The sequence below is a fragment of the Eriocheir sinensis genome, chromosome 46, assembly GCF_024679095.1.
Source record: "Eriocheir sinensis breed Jianghai 21 chromosome 46, ASM2467909v1, whole genome shotgun sequence".
Taxonomy (NCBI): domain Eukaryota; kingdom Metazoa; phylum Arthropoda; class Malacostraca; order Decapoda; family Varunidae; genus Eriocheir; species Eriocheir sinensis.
In genome coordinates, this window is record NC_066554.1 from 7,526,673 (window position 1) to 7,546,703 (window position 20,031).

Genomic DNA, 20,031 nt, shown 5'->3' on the forward strand with positions numbered 1-20,031 from the left:
AATCTTCTCCTAACACAACCTTTTGTTTCAACCCTTTCACGTTGATTTGTTGAGAAGGTCTAATATTTACGCTAGAGACTTGAGCAGTTTCGAAGGTCCACGAATAAATCGAATAGCATCGGTGTCACTCTCCGGAAACGTGTGTGTGTGTGTGTGTGTGTGTGTGTGTGTGTGTGTGTGTGTGTGTGTGTGTGTGTGTGTGTCATGCGTCTGCAATGAACACCACTGAGTACCGGGGATCGAACCCAAGCATTACGAGTGGAAGTCAGGACAGCATACCAACTACGCCACCGATGAGCTAAAAGATCACTAAGACTCGGGTTCGATCCCCGGCACTCAGTGGTGTTTATTACGGATAGTTTCATTGTGTTATTGCAGTTTCTCTAGTGTTATGCGTCTGCTGAACTAATCAACAAAACATCATTCATCGAAAATCACCAAACAGTAATAACACGACAAGCTTCATTTAATATTCCATTCGTTGTTTAGCATTGATTGACCTTTACGTACACAGAAGTAAATATTTTCAATAGTTATTTTTTATGGATAGCGGATGTAATCAGTGTGAGCGGTGGGCTATGGGAGGACAGGCTCGTGTTTTATAAGCCTTTATCAATCAGAAGAATCTTTTTGTCTTCTTATTCACTAAAGGATGATTAATTGGTGTTTTTTAATATTCACCAATAAGCAGGACCTTCTCGTCTTATTGTGCACTAAGGAAGGATGTCTTGGTGTTTTATTAGCTTTTATCAATCAGTAGAATCTTTTTGTCTTCTTATTCACTAAAGGATGATTAATTGGTGTTTTTTTAATATTCACCAATAAGCAGGACCTTCTTGTCTTATTGTGCACTAAGGAAGGATGACTTGGTGTTTCATTTGCCTTTTCCAATCCAATCCAATCTTTTGTGTGTGTATGAACGGTTTTCGATTTTTTTTTGTATATATAGTTTTAATTTTTTTTTTACAGTAGAGAAAACAGTTCAAGGGCAGAAAAAAAAGGAAACAATAATGAAAACAAAAGCCCGCTACTCACTGCTCCTACAAAAGAGACAAGCGTAGTTGCCGAAAGATAGGTCAGTTTCGGGAGGAGATGTGTCCTGATACCCTCCCCTTAGTTAACTGGATTTGCTTTTTCATGTATTTTAAGTATCTTTTTATCTGATGTGTGAGGAGTGTGAGTATTCAAGTGACCTGGTGTTTTATTAGCCTTAACCAATCAGTAGAACCTTATATACCTTCTTCACACGTTGGGAAACTATTTTATCTTATGACACACCGACAAGCTTATCATTAGGTGGGGTTAGATACACGGGAGCTTAGGTTCAAAGGAGCTGCCTTGTACATGTCTACCGGCCTCTTGCAGACTCCCACGTTCTTATGTTCTTATGTTCTTATTAGTCTACGTGCTCGCCATACCAATAATAGATACAGACATTATTATTCCTCACCTTTCGCAAGCCGCTTTGAATAAATAACGTACACAATGAGTCCGTTAGCGCCATTCCGACCCACACTCTGCCCCGTCATTACTGGGAGAGCTTCATGAGAGTTTCCTTTATACCTCAGGTGCAGTCACGAATATTTGGGTTGTAAAAAGAAAAATATGGGCAACGTATTTGATATTACTGCTGCTATTATGATGTTTTTCTCACAACAGGTGGTAATGGCAGGTGCTGGTGGTGGTCGGCATGTTGCGTGGTGACGAGAAGGCGCTGTGGTGTTTCTTTACGAGTGGAAGTTAATGAGTGAAGTTTAAATGTCTGCTGTACCCTCAATGTAATCGTCTAGAAAACGCCTCCACTACATTGCTTGAACCTAACACCATCACCACCACTAGAACCACCTCCTCCACCATTACCACCACTATAGAACCACCTCCTCCACCATTACCACCACTAGAACCGCCTCCTCCACCACCATCACCACTAGAACCACCTCCTCCACCATTACCACCACTATAGAACCGCCTCCTCCACCATCATCACCACTAGAACCGCCTCCACCATCACCACCACTAGAACCTCCTCCACCACCATCACCACCACTAGAACCACCTCCTCCACCATTACCACCACTAGAACCACCTCCTCCACCATTACCACCACTAGAACCGCCTCCACCATCACCACCACTAGAACCGCCTCCCCCACCATCACCACCACCGCCGCGACCCACAAGTTACAATCACAACAACAACAACAACAACAACAACAACAACAACAGCAACAACTACAACAACCACCACAGCCACCACTCTACCGCCACATCTACGACCGACCATCAGCCTCTTCACCCTCCTCAGAGAAAGGTAAGTAATTTTTTTTTCATTATAGTTTAGAAGTATTATATATATATATTTTTCACGTTTAAGCTATGGCGGCGATAGTCTTTCTTGGTGGGGCTTGGTAGTCTGCCCCAGCCCCTTATGGCACAAGCAAAGGTTTTATAGTGGCGCCATCTTGTAGGCTCATAGTGGATAGGGGAAGATTTACAACGTTTAAAGGTCACAGTGGCGCAAGCGTGATCATGTACATATCTGCTGTGGTGTTTGTATTATGTATGTATATATGTATGTATGTATGTGTAACCGCTTACATCCGTATTTCATTATCTATGCATCGTGTGTTGTATCTATATCATGTATCAATCCATCCATCTATATTTTTATTTATTGAACATATATTTGATCTATTTAGCATATCTTTGATCTGACGAATTCTTCCGAAACACACCAATAAACTCCCAACAGCAATGACCAAAACGGTGGACGCTTTTTGGTTCACACACAGAGAGATAATTCTGAAGTGGTGGGCGCGTCGGAAAAATAGAAAAAAAAATAGCGTTGTGTTCCGCTGCGACTTGGGAAAGTGGGGAGGGCGAGGGAGGGAGGGGACAGAGGGCAGAGGGGGGATGGAGGGTGTGGGTATGGGTGTCAGGGTTGGGGTAGGGAGAAGGTGGTGGAGGAAGAGGTGGGGGCAGCGTTGGTCTCTCCGGAAAACTTAACATGGGGAGATGGGGAAGGGGAAGGCAGGGATGGTGGGGGCAGGAGCAGGGGGAGTCGTGAGGAGGGGGACTTGGGGCGAGCGTCGTGCCCTAGGGAGTACATGACAAGGCGGGGTTGTGTGTTACGCCTCGGCGCCCCTTCCCTCGCCGCCGCCTCGCACGCCTTGTTGCTACAGTTTTTCTACCTAGGCGCCAGTTTTACACGGCTCTTTGATTCCAGTCTTGATTGGAGGAATAAGCGTCTAAACACCGGAGAAACGTATCCAACAGGGCCTCTGGGGTGTAGGGTAAGAGGCGTGCAAGGCAAGAGGGTGTGTAGTAATGGCATATGCCCCCGTAGAGTCTAATTCAGCAGTCTTCAAACGTTCCATTTAACTATAGTCACCGTACACTATAAGTTGGTCCAGAAGCCCCGCCCCTTCCCACATAGCTACGGGAGCTGATTGGTTGGATGGAAGAAGCTTGGAGTTAAGAGTCAGTTTTATTTTGGAAGGAAGGTAAGGGAGGGGGCGGGGCTTATGGACCAACTTTTAGTGTGCGGTGACTATTTTTTACAGTTTGATATTAAGCATTTACCTCACGGCCCATTTTGAAGCCTCTAAACATTATCGAAAGTTAGGTACCTCCCGCTTTTTTATACAGGTATCTATTCGTGAAAAGGTGACCCATTGCGTGACCTATGGCGACCAGTATAGCACGGCAGCCGGTATTGATAAAGTTCGCCTGCGCCACTAAAGGGCTGGGGTCGTCCAAGGGGCTTCTCAAGAGAACCTACCGGGTCTATAGACAACACCTAAAACACACACACACACACACACACACACACACACACACACACACACACACACACACACACACACAAGAGCGCGCCCTGTTCTCCGCGTCTCCCTGTTCTGCGTCTCCCCAAGCGGCGGTGGCGGGCTCCCTCGGCTGCTCCATTAATTGTGCGTGCTTAAGAAGGAGGTGCGTGCGCGTCCTGGGAGCGTTGTGTGGCAGCGGCGCGCCCTGCAACAAAGGGCGACCATTATATTTTAATGCCTGAGACAATGCGAGAAGCGGAGAGGGCCCGGGCTTATGAACACGAGCACTTAGCGCGGGGTGGCCTCATTTTTCTTGCTCCCTCCCTCACAGCTCCCCTGAGCCCCGCCCGGAATACAAAAGTTACTCCTGAACCGTTTTCTGTGGGGATATGTTTCCCCTTCACCGACGTGACTGGTGAGCAAATACAACACTTTAGCAGGAGTGCTTCATAACTGGGTCTCTCTCTCTCTCTCTCTCTCTCTCTCTCTCTCTCTCTCTCTCTCTCTCTCTCTCTCTCTCTCTCTCTCTCTCTCTCTCTCTCTCTCTCTCTCTCTCTCTCTCTCTCTCTCTCTCTCTCTCTCTCTCTCTTCTCTCTTCTCTTCTCTTCTCTTATCTTCTCTCTCTCTCTCTCTCTCTCTCTCTCTCTCTCTCTCTCTCTCTCTCTCTCTCTCTCTCTCTCTCTCCGGATAGGGTCGTGTAATTTTTTCCCCAGCACGACTATCTTAGACTCATTACATGATGCACTTTATTTTTTCTCTCATCCTTTATTCAAGTGCGGGGTTTTGGTCGTTGATATTTGAATACAAGTCTTGACCTTATGACTTTGTAAACGTTGGGCATGAATCCATTGTGTTGTGTTGCGTTGCGTTGCTTTGCGTTGTGTTGCTTTGCGTTGTGTTGCTTTGCGTTGTGTTGCTTTGTGTTGCGTTGCGTTGTGTTGCTTTGCGTTGTGTTGCTTTGTGTTGCGTTGCGTTGTGTTGCTTTGCGTTGTGTTGCGTTGTGTTGTGTTGTGTTGGGGCATTAAGGAGAGAGAGAGAGAGAGAGAGGAGAGAGAGAGGAGAGAGAGAGAGAGAGAGAGAGAGAGAGAGAGAGAGAGAGAGAGAGAGAGAGAGAGAGAGAGAGAGAGAGAGAGAGAGAGAGAGAGAGAGAGAGAGAGAGAGAGAGAGAGAGAGAGAGAGAGAGAGAGAGAGAGAGAGAGAGAGAGAGAGAGAGAGATGACGGCCTACTACCCACCACTGACTAACCACCGGAGAGAGAGAGAGAGAGAGAGAGAGAGAGAGAGAGAGAGAGAGAGAGAGAGAGAGAGAGAGAGAGAGAGAGAGATGTGTGTGTGTGTGTGGAGAGAGAGAGAGAGAGAGAGAGAGAGAGAGAGAGAGTATTATTTTTACACTATCAGGTAATGAGGATGGAATAGGCTTAACGGAATTTTATGATTGACTAATAAAGCTTTGCAGTGATATTTTTTTAATGCCTTTTACATGTATTTTTCTGGGATTTGCAATTCACTCGTTGGAGAGCGAATGTGTCCCTTGATAATGCAGGCTTTTTACGGGGCGTTGTTTACACGTCTTTCTTTGTGTCTGTCGGCCTGTCTGTTTGTATGCCTGTCTGTCTGAATGTGGGTATCTCCGTCTATGTCTGTCTATCTTTGTCTGTCTGTTTCATTTTGTCGTGTGTCTGTATGTTTTTTTGTGTCGCGTGTCTGTCATTTTGTGTGTCTGTCTGTCTTTCTGTCTGTATATCTGTCTGTCTATCTTTGTGTGTATAACTGCATAGTTTCTTGAACGTCTCTTAAAGGTTGATAGTTTAGCAAAGATGTACCTCAGAAGCGAGAAAGGGAGGTGGATGGTGTAACGTCGCCCGGAGAAAGACACAACCTGGCTCTCCGTGCTGATACTCTTTGGGTCTTCGTTACATGTTTCTTAAAGGATCGAAATAGGGAAGGAAAGCGTTGAGAGTTTACCGAAGATGTGCCTCAAAAGCGATAAATGAAGGTAACTGGAATAGCATCACCCAAAGAAGGACACAACCTGACTCCCCATGCTGTAACGCAATAAATGAAGGTAACTGGAATAGCATCACCCAAAGAAAGACATAACCTGACTCCCCATGCTGTAATTCTCTGACTCTTCATCGCATGTCTCTTAAAAGCTCGCGGTTGAGAAGAAAGCGTTGATAATTTACCGAAGATGTGCCGTAGAAGCGAGCAAGGGAGGTACACGGAAGGAGTAACGTCGCCCGTGCTGTAACGTTCTGGCCCCTCGTTGTATGTCATTTATAGGTTCGGGGTAGAGAATAAAAGCGATAAAAGGAGGTTGAAATACTAAAGTCACCCCAAGAACAACGTTGCCAGATTGTCGTACTCTGCCTCTTACGTTTGCCGATTTCCAACCCAAAAACTGCCTCCTCGACCCAAATAACTGGCTTCAAATATAGTTATCGTTAAAATGGTTAATTATTGGTGTTTCTTGGCAACAGTTATGGGGCAGAAACCGTTAAATACGCGGCTCTGAGTACGATAATATGGCAACGTGCCCAAACTCTCCGGACTGTCACTCTCCCTATCCGTCCTCCGTCGCCATAGTGTTCTGTCCATCAAGTCGTGATTCCCGGAACGAAAGCCGTATCCGATATCGTGTTTGTGTTATGAAGGGGTGCATGTCGCTGCGAGAGTATATTGTATAATGTATGTATAATGTGTTATTGCTTAGTTGTTGTGAAGTGTGATTTGGCATTGTGATTGTGCGTGTTAGTGTATATAAATGTATTGTGTGGGTCGTTCATTGACAGTGAATTATGTATTGGTGTTTTGCGGTGCGGGGTGTTGGGCCATCGAGCTGCTTTTGGCGGGGCACTGAGTCCAACCTATCTGAGACTTGAGGAACCCGAGGCAGGAGATCGGGAGGGGAGGGACGGACGGGTAGGCAGGCGAACTTAGCTTACTGACTCTTAACACTACTTTGCCGCATTATCCTCTCGGCTTTAGGTCCATATTTGTAATCATTTTGGGACCCCATTACGACTGTTTTCTGGGGCCACAGTGAAGATTAACAGGGTTTTCATGGGTCGTTTTATAGTTTAAGGTGCAGAAGCCGGGTAAATGCAGGAATGGGAGGGACGGTCAGGGAGGCAGGCGAACTTAGTGACTCCAAACGCTACTTTACTGAATTTGCTGCACTATCCGCCCGGTCTTAGTCTGTTGGTTCAGTTGACTTTCGTGGATAATTAGACAAGAACCCGGAATAGCTGGGAAGGTGGGATGGGAAGGGCGAACAAGAAGGCAGCCGGACGAACTTAGTGACGCTAAATCCTGCTTCGCTGTCCCCTACTTCCAGTCTAACATGCTTGCGAATTCAGTTGACCTTTGTGGTTGAATTTGACGAAGATCAAAAACCGCGGCAGGCAAGCAGGTAGGCAGACGGAGAAGAGATAGTGACTTGGTTTCTTTTTTTACAGCTAAAGAAACAGCTCAAGGGCAACAAAAAAGGGTTTAATTGAAAAGCCCGCTAATCGCTGTTCCCACAAAGACAAAAGTAGCGAGCGGCCAAAAGAGAGGTCAATTTCGGGAGGAGAGATGTTTTGATCTAATTTATTATATACTACATTATTACCTGTTTCACTCCCTGGAACTTGCTCTGTTTTTGCCTTTTCTGTTTTCTAGTTTCTTCAATGTTTTTTTTTGTACAACCAACAAGAATCTGGTCTTCTTATAAATGTTTTTCCATCTGTCTTAATCACCGTGAAAAAAAAATGTAAAAGTCTCGAACTGGAATTTATAGTAAGGCTGAAATTAGAAAGGAGGTAGAGCAGAATCTAATAAGAACATCCACAAAGGCTAAAAAGAAGAATATGATAAGAATGTCCATGTCGATTAACGTTACAGAGGCTTAAAAAAATGAATGAGTACAAATTTAGGCGTGAGGTGACTCGTGGTGTGGAGTGGAAAGGCTTAAAGGAAGGAGTGGCTTACATGTTGGTTTATTATCGTTCGGAAATAGACGATGAGGGGGAGGAAGGCTTATGGGGAGGAAAGCTTATGGGAGAAGAGGCTTAGTCAGTAGTGGAGCATTGACAGGCCTTAGAGAGGGTGGGATGAGAGAGGGTTAGAGGGAGGAAGTAAGGAAGGAAGGGTGATATTGAGGGATGAATGAATGAATAAGTGGATGATAAAATGAATGAATGAATCGAGGAAGGAAAGAAAGAGGAAAGGATAGGAGAAAGGGAATAGGGAAGTAAAAAGAGGAGAAAATGAGTCGATAAATGATTGTATGAATTAATTAATGAAGGATTGAAAGAAGAGACAGAGAAAAAGGAAATGAGCAAAGAAGAGGGGAAAGAAGGAAAGGAGGAATAGAGAAAGAAGAGATGGAAAGGACAAATACAGAAAAGACATAAGTAAAGAAGGAAGGAGGGAGTACGTGAAAGTGGAAGTAGAAGAAGGAAATAACTAAGGAAAGGAAAAGAGAACGGAGGATGGAAGGAAGGATTGAAGGAAGGTAGCAATAAAAAAAGATGGAAAGAGAGAAAGGAAGGAAGACAGAAAGGAAGAAAGCAAAGTGACATATGAAAGGACAGAGGGAGAAAAGGAAAAGGAAGAAAATAAAAGGATAGACTTATTTATCAACAATCTAAACATGTGTACGACGTGTTCTGAACCGAAGGAGCATGAGGGGGAGGAGGGGAAGAGGAGGAGAAGGCGAACCATCACAACCACCACCACCACCACCACCACATATATACCCTCTCCCTCCTCCAATGGTGATAAACTACGCCAACTTTGAGATCGATCTATCACAGGAAGCAGCGCCGTGTGTCAGCGAGTGTGTGTAACGAGCCCCGTGAGTGTGTGTGTGTGTGTATGTGTGTGTGTGTGTGTGTGTTTTATATATGAAGTAGCGCATCAACAAACGAGGCAAGTCTTAGTGATGGCATAATGGGACGCAAAGGTCATTCATTCCCGTTCCAAATGAGAGATCTTCAGAAGGACTTACACAGGTATAGATCCCACGCTATCCACTCGTCCCTCTCGACACGCTGACGAAACATGCATTCATCCATCCCACCCGCCAACCCATTAGGAGCACATGCAGCGATAGAGAGCACGCACAAGATAGTCATTCCCATCAGATTTAATGGAGATATTAGCAAGAATTGGTGTGCAAATGGATTAGTGGATTTCCTTCTTTTCCCTCTTCTTTGATTATTTCCTTTTTCTCTCTGTCTCTTCTTTCAATCCTTCATTGATTAATTCATACAATCATTTATCGACTCCTTTTCTCCTTTTTTTACTTCCCTATTCCCTTTCTCCTATCCGTTCTTCTTTCTTTCCTTCCTCGATTCATTCATTTTATCATCCACTTATTCATTCATTCATCCCTCAATATCACCCTTCCTTCCTTACTTCCTCCCTCTAACCCTCTCGTGTGGTGAGGACGAGTATGGTGGACACACACCTGAAAATGGTTAGATATGTCAGTGCATAGAGGGGATAGGTGGCGCTAGGTGTTCCGGGGATGTTATGTAGTTGGACTCTATACTTTATACTTTTTTACTTTCCTATGGTGATATGAGGGGAAGGGGTGGTGATGGGACTGGTGGATAGGGGAAGGGGTGGTGATGGGACTGGTGGATAGGGAAAGGGCTGGAGATGGGACTGGTGGATAGGGAAAGGGCTGGAGATGGGACTGGTGGATAGGGGAAGGGATGGTGATGGGACTGGTGGATAGGGGAAGGGATGGTGATGGGACTGGTGGATAGGGGAAGGGATGGTGATGGGACTGGTGGATAGGGGAAGGGTTGGTGATGGGACTGGTGGATAATGGAAGAGTTGGTGATGGGACTGGTGGATAGGGGAAGGGCTGGTGATGGGACTGGTGGATAGGGGAAGGGCTGGTGATGGGACTGGTGGATAGAGGAAGGGTTGGTGATGGGACTGGTGGATAGGGGAAGGGTTGGTGATGGGACTGGTGGATAGGGGAAGGGTTGGTGATGGGACTGGTGGATAGGGGAAGGGTTGGTGATGGGACTGGTGGATAATGGAAGGGTTGGTGATGGGGCTGGTGGATAGGGGAAGGAAATAGAAATGGATGGATATATTCAAATCTAGGAAGGTCGTTTGGTTTCCAGATGTCGTGCTTCTTGTAGGCTTCTTATGCTTTGTGGACTCTTGTTGCCAAAACCATGAACCCCCCCCCCCTCCCCCCCTCGACCATCGCAACTCCTCTATAAAAAGAACTGATAAGGCCTTTTTATAAATATATCATTCAATGTGTATGCCAATTGGACTCCTGCAAACTCTTGATATCCTCATGTTCTCATGCTAATACACACCTGATGAACACCCTCCCGGCAACACACCCTAACAGATACCTTTAGCATTCCCATGTAGAAAAAAACCCTCATACAATCATCATTGCTGGAGGAGACCGTGGGCGGCGGCGCCAGGCCGCGTGCCGTGTGGGCGGCGGCCGGGACTGCAACGAAGTGCGCCGTGAATTATGCATCGTGGCCGCTGATTGGCTGCCCGGTTACCATAGGAACGTAATGATGCTGGTCACTGATTGGCCCGCGCTGCCGCAAGCACGGCTCGGCGCCCCAGCACTAGGGCCTGGGCGTGCCAAGAGGGCCGCGCGGCGCCCCTAATGAACCACCGTAAGAGGCGGTGGCTGATGCAAAAAGTGGACCGGCCAGACAGTCGATCGTCCATCCGTGGCCATGGCCGCTGCTGGCTAGTTACTGAAACATGGCAACACAGCGCCCGAGACTTTTACAAGGAATGATGTTAGTGCTGCATCGGTGTTACATTGTTGTTATTTTTTAATTCATTATAATTATTATAACCATGATGATAATATCATTAACAGCAAAAAATGATAAAAATATATAAGAGTAATAAAGAATAAAAAATAAAAAAATATTAATAGCGCCCAAGACTTTTCCTGGAAATTATGTGTTCTGCAGCGGCGTATTACGTATAATTATTTTTTAATTTATCGTTATGATTATAATGATACAAAAGGATGTAATGATAATAATAATAATAATAATAATAATAATAATAATAATAATAAGAAGAAGAAGAAGAAGAAAAAGAAGAATGACTATAATAATAATAATAATCATAACAATGATAGCAATAACAATACTGGTGATATAGTAATAATCATAGTAATAATGTATGCACTATAAAAAATACATTGCTACTTGGAGCTCGAGACGCACGAGGGGGGTGGCGGCAGCCTGAGCCAAGCATCAAGGACATAAAGTGTGGCTATAAAGTATTCACCCACACCTACGCGACCTGTTTCTGAGTTACTTTTTGTACTGCTTGGCTCATCACACATGCGCGGCGGCATCCATGAAGAAGCAGAACGGAAGAATAAAAGATACATAAGCCAGACGGGAATGGGGGTGATAGCTACCATACGTCTCCAAGTACTGTGGGAAGATATCATTTAAAAAAAAAAGATAACAAGATGCAGTGCTTGGAAATCGGATAGCGTTACTGCATTTCTTGCGGCATGTCTTGGTCTGAGGTTGTGTGTGGCTGAGTAGCGGTGTGTGTGAGGGGTTGTGTGGCCTACTTCTCTGGCGGGCCATTCTCTCGCTAAGTCAACCTGTTCACTTATTTAGCAAGTTTGTGACTCCGCCTTATTGCCGGTAATGGATTAATCGCCTTGAATAGAGCTGCTCGCCACACACACACACACACACACACACACACGCACACACACGCACACGCACACACCCACACACCGACACCCACACACACAGACAAATAGGGATAAATATATAGATAGATAGATAGATAGAGTGATAGATAGACAGATAGAAAGAGAGAGTCTTCTGGATACTTGAGAAGGTCGTGTGAAGGTAGCACTGAAACAGACGGACAAATAAGCACGTAGGTAAATGAAGCAAATAAAAAAAAAAGAAATAAATGAGACAATAAGTATAGCAGAGACTGATAGCCTCCCCAAAACTAGGCGTGATGTAAAAAAAATGATAAAAAAGAAAGTAAAGGAGAAAAATAAAGTGTGAGTGAAAAGAAAGAAGAGAGTAGAGGAAAAAGAAGATTTGTAGCTGAAAGAAAGAAAGTGGTAAAAAAATAAAGTAGAAAAAAAAGAGAGTTGTAGTAGAAAGAAAGAAAGTGAAGGTATACAAAAAGAAAAAAAAAAGAGCAGAATGCGTAGAGTAGAAAATAAAGAGTAATAGTAAAAGGAAAAAAGTGATAGTATTTGATAGGAAAGTAGAAAATAGAAAGTAGATTATATATTGCAAGTAGTGGCTCAATTAGTCCCCCACCAGCCTGCATGTGGAGGACTAAGTGGCCAGTTCGATTCCCGCAAGTGGTGTTGAGTGGAATTATTAAGCCATGGCGCTTCATTAATGTCCACTGTGTGTTGAGAAGGTACACACCACACTCTCTCTCTCTCTCTCTCTCTCTCTCTCTCTCTCTCTCTCTCTCTCTCTCTCTCTCTCTCTCTCTCTCTCTCTCTCTCTCTCTCTCTCTCTCTCTCTCTCTCTTTTTTTTTTTTTTTTGTGTGTGTGTGTGTGTGTGTGTGTGTGTGTGTGTGTGTGTGTGTGTGTGTGTGTGTGTGTGTTTATTCTTGCATGCACATAATTCGTCTGTCAGTCACTTACGACGATATTACCACCTCTGGTCATTGCGCACACACACATACACACACACACACACACACACATATATCCCCCTCCCCCCCACACACAACCTCCCCCCTCCCACCCCTCCACACACACGGCAGCTGTAGTATATGTCTTTTAAATATTACAAAGCCACGTACATAACATTCAGGATGTATGGGAGGAAAGGAGAGAGGAAGGAGGAAGGGACATATGGGAGGGAGGGAGAGAGAGGGAGAGGCTTTTAGGGAGAGAGGAAAGGGAGCTAGATGGACTGACGTAGAGAGAGGGGGGGAGGGGGAAGTAGGGAGATGTATTGATGACGGAAGGGAAGGAGAGAGGGAGGGAGACACGGAGGTAGTATATGAGAGAGTGTGGAAGAGCGAGGATAGAAGGAGAGGGAGAAGAGAGAAGGGAGGAGGTAGAAGAGGTAGAGTAAGGATGAAAGGGGGTATAAGATAGGAAGAAAAGGGACTGAGATGCATGGAGAGGGAGTAGGAAAGAAAATACATAGGAAAAGAAAGGAAAGAGATAGGAAGGGATGGAAGTAATGAGTGTAGGAGAGAGACAGGAAAAAATGAGAAAGAGGGAAGGAAGGAGAAGAATCATAGAGAGGCATAAAGAAGAAGGAATAATGGTAGGAAGGGAATGTATTAGGAATTGTATTGGAGAGAGAACATGTAAGGAAGAGAAATAGGAGACAAGTGAATGAAAGGCGAAAAGAAGTGATGGAATAATGAGAAATGTCGAGAAGGAGGAAGAGTGGAAAGAAAGGACTGTATCAGGAAGTGTATGGGAGAGACAACACGTTAGGAAGAGAAGCAGAAAGAAAGGGAAGGATAAAATATGGGAAGTAGGAGAATGAAAGGGAATGAAGGACACTGGGAAGCTGGGATAGAGGAAGCTAGATGAAGATAAGGAAGCGAGGAGAGAGAGGGAGGTGTGTGTGAAGAGAAGCAGAAAGAAAGAGAGCGTTGTAAGAAAGGAAGGATAAAACATGGGAAGTAGGAGAATGAAAGGGAATGAAGGACACTGGGGAGCTGGGAAAGGGGGAGCTAAATGAAGGAAGGAAGGGAGGAGGAAGAGGGAGGTGTGTGTGAAGAGACGCAGAAAGAAAGAGAGCGTTGTAAGAAAGGGAAGGATAAAACATGGGAAGTAGGAGAATGGAAGGGAATGAAGGACACTGGGGAGCTGGGATAGAGGGAGCTAGATGAAGGAAGGAAAGGAGGAGGGAGAGGGAGGTGTGTGTGAAGAGAAGCAGAAAGAAAGAGAGCATTGTAAGAAAGGGAAGGATAAAACATGGGAAGTAGGAGAATGGAAGGGAATGAAGGACACTGGGGAGCTGGGATAGAGGGAGCTAGATGAAGGAAGGACGGGAGGAGGGAGAGGCTCAATACGGGACAATACGGGAAGGATGAAGGAGGGAGTGTATCATCAGCCTTGCCGTTCACCATTATGTAAGAGGCAAGCTTGAAGTAACTTATAGAGGGCGGAGAAAGAATCGACCTTTACTAAGTGACTGTCTGATGGATGTGTTCTGTGCTATTTCTGCTTACCTATCTATACTATACCTACCTACCTGTGCTACTTTTTGCTATTGCTACTACTACTACTACTTTTTTTTTACAACAAAGGAGACAGCTCAAGGGCACAAAAAAGTAAACAATAATAAAAAAAAGCCCGCTACTCGCTGCTCCCTACTAATTCTACTTCTACTACTACTACTACTACTACTACTACTACTGCTACTGTTACTGCTTCTGGTACTTCCTCGCAAATGTCCCTCATAAACGGAGTGACTTACTACCTGTATTTTTTTTTTGTGTGTGTGTGTGCGTGTGTGTGAATGTGAGAGAGAGTGACAGAGAGACGGACAAAGACTGACAGAGAAACAGAAAAAGAGACAGAGACAGACAGGCAGACACAGAGACAGATAGAGACGGAGATAGAGATGCAGAGACACAGAGATACACATAAACAGACAGAAACACAGAAACAAACACACTTAAAACACACGCTATCGACAAAGAGAGTAAGAAGAATAGCGGGGCCACAGAATAATGCGGTAAGGCGACAGGACCCAAAAGCAATTACGAAGCACAGACGGCCGTAAGGAGGTTAAGGAAGACGAGAACTTAATTGGCTAGGGACGAAAGGGACCATACATACTTTCCTTTCTCTTCTCTTAGGGGGAAGGGGGGAAGATAATTAGGGGGAGGATGGTGAAGATGGGAAGGGGATAAGGGAAGGGGGGAAAGGGGGGAAGTAGGGGTAGAGGATTAAGGGGAGGAGGGTGAAGGTGGGAAGGGGGAAAGGGAGTGGGTAGGGGAAAGAACTTGCCTCTTGTGGGGAGAACTAATCCTGAATTATCATCATTACGTGTTTTCTTTTGTGGTATTTATATTTTTTTATTGTATTTTTAGCTCCTTTTCTTCGTTTTCCTCACTTGGTAGGGAAGGAGGAGGAGGGAAAGAGGGAAGAAAGGTTAGGAGGTAGTAACAGATAGAGAAAGCGTGTCCTCTTTTGGTGTAGGATAAGGAGAGGATAAAGAGAAAGAATGATAGATAGATAGATAGATAGAGATAGATAGAGAGAGAGAGAGAGAGAGAGAGAGAGAGAGAGAGAGAGAGAGAGAGAGAGAGAGAGAGAGAGAGAGAGAGAGAGAGAGAGAGAGAGAGATTGGAAGAGGAAGTAGAAAACCATTTACTGTAAAGAGAATTAGAAGGAGGAAATATTCTTCTCTTTTACGTAAATGGGAAGTGGAAGAAGTACAAAAAGAGAGGTGGAGGAAGAAAACGAGAAAGAACTGACACTTTATAGAGGCAGGAGAAAGAAGAGAGTTAGATACGAAAAGGAGGAGAAAGAAAAAGAAAAAAAACTATGACTCTTAAGGTGTAGGGGAAGGGCTGAGAGAGAGAGAGAGAGAGAGAGAGAGAGCGAGAGCGAGAGAGAGAGGGGGGAGGGGCCCTTCTTAAGCACACCGCCACAAATGCTTAAGCGCCTCGCCTCGTCACGTCCCGCTGTCCTACGCTTGGAATAAATAATAAATCTTAACTGCCCACACACACACTCCACTATATAATGCACACACACACACACACACACATACACGCACGCGCACACACACACACACACACGCACACGCACACACACACACACACACTCAATGCACTCCTCTATTTTTTCTAGTTTTATCGCTCCCCTTTGTTTTTCTCTCCTATGTTCCTTTATGCTTTTCCTCCTCCTCTTCCGTCTTCTTTTCCTTCTCCTCTTCCGTCTTCTTTTCCTCCTTCGTCCGTCTTCTTTTCCTTCTTCTCCTTCTCCTCTTCCGTCTTCTTTTCCTCCTTCTCCGTCTTCTTCAGTCTTCTTTTCCTCTTCCTGTTCCCTTAAATTTACTCCATCCAGTCCTCATAACCATATTCCCCCTTTTCTTCCTCTTCCTCTTCCTCTCTCCTCCTCCTCCTCCTCCAGTCACCCTTACTCACCCACTCCTCTTAAACATGTTCTCCCTCTTACCTCCCACCTCTGTCCCGTCTCCTCCACTTCCTCCTCCTCCTCCTCCTTCTCCTCCTCCTCACGCCTGTCAACAGAGGGGTAACACAGGAGTTCTTGACGTCAGGGCAGACAGGGCCAAGGAGAGAGATGAAATTTGAACCTTTGTCGGAGCAGAGAGGAGGAGAACGTCGTAAAAGCCTTTGTTCTATAGTGTAATAGTTATGGGTGGAGATAATGAAGATGGGCATTGTCTTACGTCATATTCATCCTTTATTATGTCCATTTATTCAGTAAAAATAAAGTCAGTTTTGTTGAACGTCTCTGCATTAAGGCTTTTCCAGGTTCATTTCCTCGTCCCTCGTGTTGAATATATACGCCTAAGCCTGTTTCCGTAAAGTCAACGAGTTTCTTGTGTCTCGTTTCTCGTACCTATTTTAAAATGACCAGCTGCTGTCTCGGCAACATTTTGGTCACGTCCTTGGCGTTGAAGTCTCCATTAACTGTTGAAAACTGGATTATTTGCTTCTTTAATTTTTACTCGAGGAACGTTGGGCGTGCGCCGGGTAACCACTAACCACCACCACCACTAACAACAACAACAACAATCACAACAAACTATGCCTCCTCCACCTCCATACTCTGTCCTTCCCCTCCACCTCCTCATTTCCTCTCCTTGCCCACTAAAACTCTCGTCATCATCACTTTGGGGCTGGGAAAGGAAGGAAGGCTTGCTGGAGGTGGAGGACCCGTCTTGTGGGTTGCTGGTGAACGCAAGCGGCGAACAACAAAAACATATTATATGATAACAGCATTTGTAGTTGTGGGAGAGGGGAGTAGTGGGAGACGGGAGTAGTGGGAGAGGGGAGTAGTGGGAGAGGGGAGTAGTGGGAGAGGGGAGTAGTGGGAGAGGGGAGTAGTGGGAGAGGGGAGTAGTGGGAGAGGGGAGTAGTGGGAGACGGGAGTAGTGGGAGAGGGGAGTAGTGGGAGAGGGGAGTACCAAAGCACCTCCCTCAGAAACTGACCTCTCTTTTGGCCGCTATTTCTACTTTCTTTTATAGGAGTATTGATTATCGGACATTTTTTGCCCTTGAGCTGCTTCCTTTGCTATAAAAAAAAATATGGTAATGATAAAGCGGGGAGGCGGTGGCTGAGTGGTTAGCGTACGGGAGTGGCGTCCAGGTGGATGTGGGTTCGAGTCTCGTCCACCGCCACAAGCTGACATTTTTTTTCAGTCACCGCCGAGTGGACCAAGACTACCCGCATGTTGTATCAAACCGGTCTCTAGATTATCTCTAAAAAGAGGATTAAAGATGAGCTCCAGGGGGAAGCCTGAGCCAGACAAAATGGCGCCTCTATAAACACTTACCTGCTTCATTTACAGGCTGGGGCAGACCATCAGGCTCCAGTCTACCGGCGCTACAGGCAGAATGTAAAAAAAAAGGAAGAAAAAAAGATATATAATAATAATAATAATGATAATAATGATAATAATAATAACAATAATAATAATAATAATAATAATAATAATAATAATAATAATAATAATAATGATAATAATAATAATAATTGCTAATAATAATAATGTCATGCAAAATAGAGCCTGGTATCGATCCAGCGACCTCTGACTTACGAGTCCAGCATGCATTCACTACGCCACCCAGCTGGTTTCTCAGGCTTTAAGGAATCAATATAAACCAAATCTCCCCAGGAAACTCAGGGTAATGAAACCTGCACGCCAGAAGGTGAAGATCTCTGTCTCATAAATGCGGGGAGAGCTGGAGCTGAAGGGAAATAAGATGCCACGATAAAATTAGTGTGGAAAAAAAAACTTGAGAGACGCTAAACAAAAGAACACCAGACATAATAAGAGGGAATTACGATGGTTAGTTTGTCGCGCGTCATCACATTAAAGCCTGGCCTGTGTCGTAACTGTCGGGCACGTGTCGATCATTGCCTCGGTGTGGACAGGTTAATTAAGAGGGAGAAGCTTTGCTATTTACCGGTTTAGAAGAGATTACCCGTAAGCCCTTTTTATCTCTTCTGTAACATCAAATTATTTTTTCAACACGGTGTCAAGAAGGATTTTAGTGATATCTCAACACATGTACGATTATTTTAGCTACCATTGCCTCGGTGTGGACAGGTTAATTAAGAGGGAGAAGCTTTGCTATTTGCCGGTTTAGAAGAGATTCCCTATAAGCCTTTTTTATCTCTTCTGTAACATCAAATTATTTTTTCAACACGGTGTCAAGGATTTTAGTGATATCTCAACACATGTACGATTATTTTAGCTACCATTGCCTCGGTGTGGACAGGTTAATTAAGAAGAGATTTAGAAGAGATTACCTATAAGCCTTTTTTTATCTCTTCTGTAACATCAAATTATTTTTTCAACACGGTGTCAAGAAGGATTTTAGTGATAGCTCAACACATGTACGATTATTTTAGCTACCATTGCCTCGGTGTGGACAGGTTAATTAAGAGGGAGAAGCTTTGCTATTTGCCGGTTTAGAAGAGATTACCCATAAGCCCTTTTTATCTCTTCTGTAACATCAAATTATTTTTTCAACACGGTGTCTGGAAGGATATTAGTGACAGCTTAACACAAGTACGATTATTTTAGCTACATTTTATTTTACATCTGCTTCCTCCTCCTCTTCTTCTTCTTCCTCCTTCTTTCCTTCGTCCTCCATTATTCCACTTCCTCTATTCCTCCTAAATTCCACCTCGCCTTCCTTTTCCTCGTTCCCCTCCTCCTCCTCCTCTTTCTCCTCTGCCACCCTCCCCTCGTCCTCCTCCTCCTGCTCTTCCTCTGTGCCTCCATTCCTTCTCCTCCTCCTCCTCTTTCTCCTCCTCTGCCACCCTCCCCTCGTCCTCCTCCTCCTGCTCTTCCTCTCTGCCTCCATTCCTCCTCCTCCTTCCCTTTCCTACTCCTACTCCTCCTGTTCCTGTTTCTCCTATTCCCTCTTCTCCCTTGCTACCTATTCTCCTCCTCCTCCTCCTCCTCCTCCTCCTCCTCCTCTGCACCAGGTGGTCTGCTGTGCCCGGCAATTCATCTAATGGAATCACGCGGAATAAAAAAAGATGATCACTGCCGTTTTTTTGTTTAATGCCGGCCAGAGCGACGCCGTGTTCATTTAATAATCAGAGCTCACCCAACAGAGTCGTGATTATGCAAATGGGCGGCAGAAAAGACCGGCAATCGCCCACTCTGGAACTGACGGTATGACTATCTGCTTCGTTCTGTCCGTCTGTCTGTCTGTCTGTCTGTCTGTCCGCTTCATTCTGTGTCTGTCTGTTTTGTGTGTTTTGTGCGAGTGTTTCATCTTTTTTTAGTTTTTTTATTTTGTTTCATTTTTTTCTGTTGTCAGTTGTGTGTGGGTGTTTTGATGTGATTGCTTGTCTGTTTTTATGTGTTTATCTCTGTCACACACACACACACACACACACACACACACACACACACACACACAGCTTCTCCTGCACCCCATCACTCACACCTATCGTTACAACAATGATAATAACACTAACACTACTAATAATAATAACAATAATAACACTAATAAAAATAATGATAATAATATTCGTAATGGCTCTGATTAACTCTTATATAAGGACGCTATGAACTGGAGGATGAATATATACTTTTTTTTTTTTACCTCTTTATTACCTTATTTTTATGCCCAACAAATACACGAAGTCAGTTATTAAATTCAAAGGAAATGATACGGATTACTGGTGATTAATATTTATACATGCACGGGGAGTATGTATCTGTCTAACCTAGCTTGGAGAGAGAGAGAGAGAGAGAGAGAGAGAGAGAGAGAGAGAGAGAGAGAGAGAGATAGAGAGAGAGAGAGAGAGAGAGAGAGAGAGAGAGAGAGAGAGAGAGAGAGAGAGAGAGAGAGAGAGATCCTAGTAATGGTAATGCAGTGACGAACAGACAGACAGACAGACAGACAGACAGATTAACATTTATATGCATATCGTAAAGCCCTCGGCCATAACACGTGAAAAATGTTACTCTTTCTGCATTGTCTGTCATCGTGATAATAATATATGATAGTGAATAATAATGGTGAGGATT

At 44.6% G+C, this 20,031-nt stretch overlaps 1 long non-coding RNA gene across 1 annotated transcript in view; it reads left to right on the forward strand.

Annotated features, from left to right (window-relative positions):
• The first annotated feature begins 2,209 nt into the window (after nt 1–2,209).
• LOC126980946 (uncharacterized) overlaps nt 2,210–20,031 on the forward strand; it is a 62,861-nt gene continuing 45,039 nt past the window's right edge. The window contains exon 1 of the long non-coding RNA XR_007733678.1: nt 2,210–2,310. This is a non-coding gene — a long non-coding RNA (uncharacterized LOC126980946). The remainder of the gene's footprint in view (nt 2,311–20,031) is intronic.